Here is a 10,930-nt window from a genome sequence, read left to right on the forward strand (position 1 = left end):
AGAAACAAATCAAAAGAACATTACCTTCCAAACTGGGTGATATTCACAACACATACACCCCTGCTAATTTTAAAGTTGTATTTTGTCCATTGCTTCACAAGCAGAAGATGATACAGGGCATTTAGTGCTTGCTCATGAATTTTAATCTGGGGTGCAAATGGCAGAGGCCAAAGGCTTGGTTGGTTTGCTTGTTTTTACCTGGCATTAAGGAGCAGAAGTCTCCGTCCAAAGGACAGGTAGCAACAGTGGATGCTGCCTAGCTCCTGAGGAAAACATTACAGTGTTCACAGTAATGCATCGTACAGATTTAATCTCCATTACATTTCAATATCTTCATTTAGATAGTAACATCTAAAATTGCCATCTGAAGCAAGAATTGCAATACAGATAATCCTGTTCAAGGCAAAGATTTTTGTTTGTTGACAAAACTTTGAAAACTGAAAATAAAGAATTTGTTTGACTTGGTCCCTGTGCTTGTTAACCTCCGATTTCGTCAAATGAAAAGAAGTCTTGACTCAGCACAGTGTGTGTCAGATTTGGTGGCATATGGCAAATTCCTGAGTCTCAGAGAGCTGAAATCTCTGAGATGTACCTGAAGCATCAAAATAAAATTCTGGATACCTCTACTGATAACATTTGTCACATGGAATTAAGGCATCGCTTTTCTGCCACAATAGCCTGGCTATTGGACCTACTGCCGCTGTCCTCAGGCTCCGTAAGCAGAGAGCAGGAAATGAGCCATCTCTACCGATGTTTGTGTTTTAGAGCAGAGCAAGGTGACTGATTTGATCCCTGCTTTTATTACACACCAGTGGGGGAAAAAAAAATGGTGAAAAGGTATTTTGATGGGAGGCAGTTTTAGACACAGATAGCCATTCTATATAAGCTGCACAGAAGCAGGACAGAGGCAGGACTCACATGCGAACAGAAACTCTTATTTTATTGCATCCAGTTTTCCCCTATGCACTTGCATGAATAATTCACAAAGCCATTAATGTTAAATTGGAAAAAAATCAATTCTGTTCTTGAGTTGCTTCAAGAACCACCTTCTCTGCCTGGGACAGCGGGGAGAAAACATGCGTGCTAAGCTGACAGCCTCCTCCTAATGACAGAGCTGCTGTCGAAGTCCTATCATGAATGTGCTGAAGTTCATCCTTTGCACATATCTTGCACTCCCATCAAATAATAGCTGGCTGTTAACTGCAAAAACTGTTGACCTGTTTAAAAAAAAATCAAACAGCTTGCACTCTTTGCCAGTGGCCTTTGTCTTTTAAAAAGATACAGCTGTTATAAACCACTAATCACCTATCTACTGATAAATTAGTTTCAAATTAATTTCATCATTACATTTTATTTGTTTGCTCTGTACCCCGTGAGAACAAAAATTGCTCTGCCTCACTTTTACCAGTGAGGTTTTCCTAAAAGGGGAAAAGGACTAGGACCATGCTTTCAGCACAGGTGAGACAGCATGATTCCACTGAAGACATGGAAAGAGTGCTAGTGTTAAAAATTTTCCATGCTTTCATTTTTTGAAGGCCTATTCTATGTACAAAGGCTACATGTAGTCATGCTTTCTAGTGGAGCATTTTCCAGTAAAAAGTGTAAACCATGAGAAAGAAACATCCTATAAGAATATATCAGAGTTGATAAACTTGGGAGATGACATTTTCATATATCCTTATTTTCAATTTATTTCACAAAGTACAGTGCATACCAAAAAAAGCTTCCGTTGCATCGGTATGCTTCAAGTTTATCTAAACCAGGTGCTCTGAATGGATCCAAAAAGTTTTGCTTTGTCTTTTAACTTTGTGAGAAGTTATCAAGATTCTTATTTTCCGTTCTGTAAACACCACTAATAATGCATTTGTACATCTGTAGTAAGAATACATTTACATTTATTACCTTAATATGCTTGGCTATCTAATGTAATGCATGATTTTAACAAAGGGGTGGATTTAATCAAAGACTGAGAAAAAGCATGTGTAAAAGTCTCATCAGTCTTACTACACTGCTTTTTTGAACAATTTATTTTTATGTTCTTTTGGCTATACTTATTTTATCCCACTCAATTATCAGAGCCTATCAAGTCTTGGTGATGTGGAGCATGGCTGCAAACTTGGTTTCCAGGATAAGAGAGATGTCACTGAACCGACCTGGGAAGAGAGCCTGGATGGTGTCACCTCACGTGGCAGTCACACTCTCCCTTTGCTAAATTATTGCGGGCATTATTGGCTTCTGGTAGGTCAGATCTAATAAAAAGTAGTTTTTCATTTGTCTTCTGTCACTGGAGCTAGGCAGCTTCAGAATATCAAACAGTTTCATCTCATGTAAATAGCTGTATTTTATTGGAAATAAATAGGCTCAGGGTAGTTATCCTGCTGCTCCCTTTTATCTTCTGCTGTTGAGGAATGGCAGGTAGCCAGCAAACCACTCGGGGGAAGTCTGCAATCTCTCGTCTGTCTTCTCACTGCAGGCAGGCCATGCTTTCTCTCCACCACTGTATTTGCTATAACTTATTGTAAAAAATTATACCCTTTATGCAAGGAGTCAGATGGTTTCAGCTTCACTTTGTATCCAGCAACCTGGGTGGAGTTTTACCTTCTGCTCTCATGGACCTCCAGTTCTTATTAGGCTGAAAATAAATGCAAGTAGCCTGCCTTCTACGTACCCTTGAAGCCTAATGCTGTGTACTGATGGAGCTGCAGCCTTCTGTGTTGCCTCCAGAAAGGACGAGGGCTCATAAGTGCTGTGCACTTCATAAACAAAGCACTCAGACATGGTCCACCTCAAAAAATGTAACTTCCATAATTTAGAAATTTAGGTTTCTAGGAGTTCAGCAATCCCAGCTACAACTAAAACCCTGTTAAAAGCCCCAAGGTTACTTTCTCCTTGCAATAAGTGGGAAAATGTGAACAAGTAAGAAGAATATTAACAGAAACAAGCAGAAACAAAGGGGATTCTAGCTAAGACAACTAACGGAAACACACTGCAGTGGAGACAACTGCAGGCAACAAAAAGTGCGCTCATGTCCCACACAACCTTTTGTGTCTCTGAGGTGCCTATGCTGAGGTGACTCAGTGAGGAACTGAGTCGTTAATGCTGGAGGGGAAGGATGGAGGAGAGGAATCTTCACTAACGCAATGGTCATATGAATAAATCCCAGGGACAAGCATTCCCAAGTGTTGAGCATCCAGTGCTTTTCATTTGGATACCCTAAGCACAGGCTTTGTGGTCATTTGGCCTCCCATCTACAGCAGGATTTTAGCACTTGAAGCATAACAGCTGAGACTCCCTGTTAGTCTTTGAAACAGGACCTTGAGACCTCTCTAGCAAGCAATACACTTGCACATTATTCAGTGAGACATCTCAGTGCTTGTTCCTGCAAGTTGCTAAATATGCTGGCCTTTAGACAACAAAATATTTAAGTGCATACCTAAAGCTTGATTCTGTAGCAGTAGAAGAGCATCAGAAGGGAATTCAGCAATGATCTTCCCTTCATGACCTTAAAAGCATCTGTGCTCAACTGACCAAACCACCTAGAAACCTTCACCACTGTGTTAATGTGGAAGGGGTTCTGTGAGTATCGGAGTGGTTTTGTGCATCAAGCACAGGTGGATACACAGACACCATCTTCGGAGCAAAGATGCTACAAACAGACAACCCAGTGGACATGTGAGAATCTGTGGCATCAACACAAGGAGCACACCACAAGGATGGCACCTCCTTTTACTGTCCACCATGACCTGAGGCCTGGCAGCCTGGCTTTCTACTGCACTCAGAGAGGAGAAATTGTGAAGAAAAAATATGTATGTATTACTCCAGAACTTCATGGTCTCTTTAATGACTTAAGCTTCCAATATAACAAAACTACCACTTAAAATGACACTGTACTTTTCCATCCATGCCAGTATTTTAAGGAAGAACAAAACATGCTGATGTCCAGTGCAAACTTCATGAAGTTCCACAAGGCCAAGTGCAAGGTCCTGCACATGGGTTGGGGCAATCCCAAACACAAATACAGGCTGGGCGGAGAATGGATTGACAGCAGCCCTGAGGAGAGGGACTTGGGAGTGCTGGTGGATGAGAAGCTCAACATGAGCTGGCGATGTGCACTTGCAGCCCAAAATGTCAACCACATCCTGGGCTGCATCAAAAGAGGAGTGATCAGCAGGTCGAGGGAGGTGATTCTCCCCTCTCTACTCTGCTCTCGTGAGAGCCACCTGGAGTACGCATCCTCCTCTGGAACCCCCAACATAAAGACGTGGACCGGTTGGAGTGAGTCCAGAGGAGGGCCACGAAGATGATAACAAGGGCTGGAGCAGCTCTCCTATGAGGACAGGCTGAGAGAGTTGGGGCTGTTCAGCCTGGAGAAGACTCCAAGGAGACCTTACAATGGCCTTCAAGTACCTAAAGGAGGCTTATAGGAAAGATGGGGAGAAACTCTTTAGCAGTTGTGATAGGACAAGGGGTGATAGTTTTAAAATAGAGGGAGGTAGATTCAGACTGGACACCAGGAAAAAAAATTTTACAATGAGAGTGGTGAGGCACTGGAGCAGGTTGCCCAGAGAGGTGGTGGGTGCTCCATCCCTGGAAACATTCAAGGCCAGGCTGGACAGGGCTCTGAGCAACCTGATCTGGTTGGAGATGTCCCTGCTTCTTGCAGGGGGGGTGGACTAGATGAGCGTTAAATGTCCCTTCCAACCCAAACCATTCTGTGATGCTATGACACGCATACAGTGCTGCCACCTCCTGGTCTCCTAGCAAGAGCGACCCGTCCCCATCTGACACCTGAAGCAGACTGTGCAGTGCAATGCATGCGCTTGATGTGCCCACCGCATTCCCGTGTCGCACGTACGATGCAAAGGGTCAGGGTGCAACATGCAAAGAATTACTTAAGATCCAAATGCATAAGACAGCGCCTGGGTAGAGATCAGCCTCAGCTCAATGCTAACATAAATGTATTTTTTATATAGATCTCTCTCCTTATAATCCCTTGTAGGTGTATTTTATAAAATGGAACTAATAAAACACAAGACAAATGGAGCGGTTATTTGAAATATAACATGCAGTTTATTTTACTGAACATGTGTACATATGTACATCTTATGTAAAGTTATGAATTTTGTGGGTAAAGGAGACTGCCCATAGCCCTATATGATGAGCATTTAAAAAAAAAAAATCTATTATATAATTAATAAACACAGTACTTACTATATGAACAAATGAATGCTTATGACATAGTTACAAAATAAGCTGTAAGATGTCTGTATAAACTTAAAAGGTAGTATTTAATAGCTAACCCATATAAAAAAAAGAAATACTCCTTTCTAAATTATCTAATAACCTATTTCTTAAAAGTCCAGTGTGAAAGGATATGGTATTTTCCCCAATATTATTATATTTAATATCCACCCTGTAGATATTATATGTCTTTCACCACCTGCATGTTTTGTATAGTCAAAAACAAATACCAAGGGATATCAACTGATGTCAGTAATCCTCAATTGCACTCAAATCATGACTACTGATTAGTAAAGCAATTATCATATTAAAAGAGTTCAACGGGGCTCAACATACTGTAAAATTAGAAATCCGTCAATACCACAGCCATTATATAGAACATCATTGATTGGATGTACTGAACGCCAGCCTTCATGACAATTGATCACGATGAACCCTGCTCACAAAGGAGTCTGGTACACTAATTGAGGAGCCATCGTTAAACAGAATAATAAATAGAGGAGGAGGAGGGGAGAGGAGAAATGGCTAAAAAGCTGAAGTCTTTCCTATCTCTACAACAACCACAATAAAAAAAGCAAAGAGCTAGGAAGGCCTCTGTCTCCACCATATGTCCACTCACATCTAAACCTAGTCTTCCAAAACCATATGCATCTGTGAACTCCTTGCAGGTCATCTCCACAATCCACGCCACAGCTGGGAAGCGTTCCCAAAAGAGCCTGAGCAACAGGTATTTCACCTCAGCATGAACATTTCCAAAAGCAAATCCTGCAGAGAGGCTAGAAAACCCACAGGTCCCATCATAACGCATCTGTGAACTATCTCCGTTGGCCTGCTTGAAATCCAGCCTCAAACTGCACACGTAATCCAAATATGTTCCTTAGAGTGCCTTGAGGCTAAAAACAAACTCTGGGTGAAGAGCTGCCCAGGCTGCTTTCCTCACTTTCGTTCAGGGCAGCCTTCACAAGGAAGAGTTTGAGTAAAGCACTGGGTCCTTGAATTCAGCACTAACTGCTTGCTGTTCTCACTACAGCTCAAGGAAATGCATGCTGGTAGAACACAAGTTCAGAGCATCTCACTTACTATCCTGAAAACACGTTTTCTTCTGAAAGTGTCCCCATTCTTGGATCAGGAGCAAACAGCATCAAGGTACTGAAGAAACTCATCACAGCAAATCCAGAGGAGGGCCACAAAGATGATCAGAGGGCTGGAGCACCTCTCCTGTGAGGACAGGCTGAGAGAGGGCTGTTCAGCCTGGAGGAGAGACACGGCTCCGGGGAGACCTTACAGCGGCCTTCCAGTACCTAAAGGTGGCTCATAAGAGAGATGGGGAGAAACTCTTTACCAGAGCCTGTTGTGATAGGATGAGATGTAATGGTTTTAAACCAGAAAGAAGCAGATTCAGATTTGATATAAGGAAGAAATTTTTTACAATGAGGGTGGTGAAACACTGGAACAGGTTGCCCAGAGAGGTGGTTGATGCCCCATCCCTGAAAACATTCAAAGCCAGGTTGGACAGGGCTCCAAGCAACCTGATCTGCTTGGAGATGTCCCTGCTTCTTGCAGGAGGTTTGGACTAGATGAGCGTTAAATGTCCCTTCCAACCCAAACCATTCTATGATTCTATGATAAGTGTTGCACTGCCTTCAAGAACAGCCCATGCTTGCTGCCTTTACTGAATTTTAAAATACAAATAAAAGCTATGGGGTGAGACTCATATTTGATTTTGAAGCCACTAAAGGACAGAAGTATTTCTGATTTTGGTTTGTCACAGGGAAGAGACAGCCTGGGGAAAGCCCACATGACACAGGCTGCTGAAACGTAAAACAAGCCCAAGCTTTGCTGGTAGTACACCACGGCTGATGGCCAAAGATCCGTTGTTCGGGGTGTGCAGTTATTTCTACATTTTCATGGTTTCATTAGGAGAAATAAGAGGCTCATTCATCGGAATTTAGGGCAACTCTGCACTAAATGAAAGGTTGGGAAGGCTGTGCGAGGGAGAGGGTGCTGCCCCTGAAGAGAAGCCACTAGATGGCAACCTTTGCACGTTTTTTAGGATGCACGGATGGGCAATTACTGAAACCCCTCTTCAAACAGCAGCGAGTCAGGAAAAAGAGGTTTCTCCCGGTAACGTACAGCAGGTCAGCAGAAGTCGGGGAGAGAAGAGCATTTCAGACGTTCCGAAAGATAAAACACAGCTTTAGAAAAAGACATTTGGAGTCAAGGAAATAAAAGACTCTAGCCACATCAGTCAGTCTTAACATGCAGGTACATTATAGTGAAAGATTATTAGACATTTTAGCAAACTGATTCAGTCCTCACAGAGTACAAGAGGTCACTAAATTGCTTATGATTATGTCTTCTAATAACCTGTAACATTTCTGTTGTTACAATTAACTCACTTTTCTCGTGTCTGCGCTGTGCTCCTGATAGATAGTAGGCATTCGGGCATCCCTTTATATACATACAGATTTTATATATATATACACATATACACCCACACACGGGGGGGGGGGGGGTGGGGGGGGAAGTGTATTTTTATATATATAGAAACAGACTTCGAAAGATCTGGTCCTATATGTATTTGAGTCATATAAGTTTTTGGAGTCCCAGGAAATTTAGAGAACTTGTCTAAAAAACTGGCTCAAGTACATTTAAGGCAATAATGGTCCTTTACACAGAAACTACCTTACACTGCTTTAATGCTGCATCATTACAACTGGTTTCAGGTTACTTTACCCTTGTAGCAGGGCAGCACAAAATCCTTTAAACACTAATAGTGGTAATGTCCAAAAAACTTATTAGTCCAGAGATGAAAATCCAGAAATATGAGCCAGATGTTGACGATATTTCAGTCTGTATATCTAGTTTACAAGGGTCAAAACATAAATCATCTTTAAAAGTTCTACTCCCAACCAAGAAAAAATTAGATAATAGTAATGCAAACATCCAAAAAAAAAATGTTTTCAGAGGACTCCTTAGCAAGCTCCAGTTTTGGAAGCCTGCCTGAGGAAGGAGAGGCATGTTAAACACAGTGACCCAGCCTTTATGGAATTCTGAGTTACCCTCAAAGCTCCAGGACTTTAGATAGAGGAGATACAGCTCCAGCCTTCAGCCCAGTGCAGAAGCAGGAGAGCACCCAAGTGACTTAAGGTCCCAGGACCTATGCCATGTTCAAAGATCCTGCACTGCACCTTGGGCATGCTGCATGAGTTTTATTAAGGACCTAAAGGTGGAATTTATTAAATATATCTGGTTTTCCATCTACACAGCTAATCAAACAGGGATGCCTTCAAAAGTTAGCATAAGCAGCTTTTTTGACTTTCTGACTCACCCACATAGCAAGAGGGATAGATTTCTTTCACTCATTCCGACACACATTTTCAACTCATGGCCCACTGTCTATCCCATCTCAGAATTTTGTGATGAACGCACCTAGGACTGTTTTGGTTTATTTCAGTTTCATCAACATGATGCATTAGTGCCACAGCAACAGTTAGCATCACTTAGACGCTTCATACGTCGGTATTAGCCAGCAGCATCAAATTACAAAGCAAGGCTATGTTTTACAATGTGGGTCTTCCATACACGGACCAGCTCTATCAGAAGGCCCTTGTATTTTATTTGAGAGGAGACCACTCAGTCAATTAAAAGTGCAAGGCTCATTGGGTAAGGAGCTGAAGGGCAAATACATTAAGTGGTAAACAGCAGAGGAATTTGGGTTCTTGAGGAACATTAAGCCGCAGGCTTCTCCAAGATGATGATACATCTTGTCTATGTAGCTTGCAGAGCTAGCAAATAAATTAAAAAAAAAAAAAGCATTACTTAAAAATTCAGTGTAAGTTAGTTTGGGGTTTTTTTTGTTTGTTTGGTTGGTTTTTTTCTGTTTAGTTTTTGGGGATGTTTGTTTGTTTTATTCAGTGGGATTTGGGTTGGTTTTGTTTGGGTTTTGGTTTGTTTTTGTTTTGTTGAGTGCCTCATCCATTCAAATATTTCTTCTCTTCCATCTAAGCCTATCACTCAGCACAAGTTAGCATGAGACTGTGCTACATTTGATCCTGCAAAGGTACAGAGCTAAAAAAAAAAAAAAACCAAAAGAAAAGAAAACCCAAAAAAACCCCAAATGAGCTCAAACAGTTTAGAAGCCTGGCTCCTGCAAGACCACTGGAAGATAAGCAAAGAGGAGTAACACCAGTGCAAGTTCTTTGATTGTGAAAAATAAGTTTACCGGTTTCCCACACACACATTATCATGGGAAGATGTTCTTTTTACTGTTACCATGCCCTCCTGCTGGAGGAGGAAGACACACTTATCTGTGGTGTCTTTTCAAAAAACAATAAATTTCAGCTAAAAGCAGTTGCCAAGGCCACTGCTGAAAAATGCAAGTGAAATACATAATATCAAGAGAGGGGAAAGGGGGAGATGGAAAGTAGGTTAAAAAAGCACCATAAGAAACCAGAAACATTTCTTTAAAGCACGGCAAGATAAAGTAGTCTCTATTTAAAGTTGGCATTTTTACTGGTAGCTAACAAAGCTAATCTTGCTTTTGTCATTGACAAGTTCTGGGGTTCATAATTGGCTTTAAATTTACCTATTCTATGTGCAAGTACCTACTTCACAGAATTTTTAGCTTCTTTTGTCAAGATAGCCAGAAAAATGGTAGAGAAAATATAGACAACCCCACTACTCCTCCCACAGCTCAACCAGTGACATGTAATACTCATACATTCACTTGTACAAGACTGAGTCATAACCGTAATAAGGATCATATATTCAGGGGCTCTTCTCTTGGTGAGCTGGGGAAGTGTTGCAGGACAGGAAAGAAGAAAAAAAAACAACCCAAAAACAAAACAACAACAACAAAAAAAACCACCCCAAAACCAGGCACATCATCTCCTAATGTCTTACAGAAGCAGAGTCCAAATGAGAAAATTCCTCTTCCAACTGTTCTTCTCTATCTCCCCATCTTTTCCTGTCTCTGGTCCCTCTTTTTGCCTGTTCTATCTCCCCTTTTACCTCTGAGCAGGAAGGAGGCACACAGTAGTGTGGGAAGGATGCTTCCAACACTTGTCTTAACCCCTTGCATACCATTGCAGTCTCTGTTCACAACTCTCAGACATCAGTCACACAGAAGGAAAAACTCCCAGTTTTAAACTCTGGCACACTGAAGACATCTAACAGTTATCAGCAGAGTATGTCACATTTCTTCAGAATTTTTATAGTTAGAAACTAAATCCACAGCTTCAACAGACATGGTAGCACAGCTTAATACAGTTGGGAGCAAGCAGACTTCTTTCACTATTAGAAAAGCCCAAAGCAATTTTCCTCTGTAGGCATACTGCTAGCGCTCTCCCTTCCTGGGTGGGAGTTTCTCCTACTGCTTACCAATATTTGGACTGGCTTATCCACCAAGAGAATTCACATACCTGTAGCAACTATGCCAGGCCCAGGCACAGAAGAGGAGAGCTCAGTTCTGTGCTACTTCTGTGCCAAGCAGCCTTAGGGCAGTTTTCACCTCAGTTAGACCCTCCTCAAATATTAGTTTTCTCTCCAGGGCTGGGCAGTGTTATATCTGTGCACCTTTCTGCAGGATGTATTTGTCCTCCATCTCTGCCAAGACATCAGTCAACAGGCTGCCATCACGTAAACCTTATTAACTGTCCTTACGAACTCATCTGTCTCAAAGCAACTT

Source organism: Chlamydotis macqueenii, chromosome 4 (genome assembly GCF_036417535.1).
Source record: "Chlamydotis macqueenii isolate bChlMac1 chromosome 4, bChlMac1.mat, whole genome shotgun sequence".
Taxonomy (NCBI): domain Eukaryota; kingdom Metazoa; phylum Chordata; class Aves; order Otidiformes; family Otididae; genus Chlamydotis; species Chlamydotis macqueenii.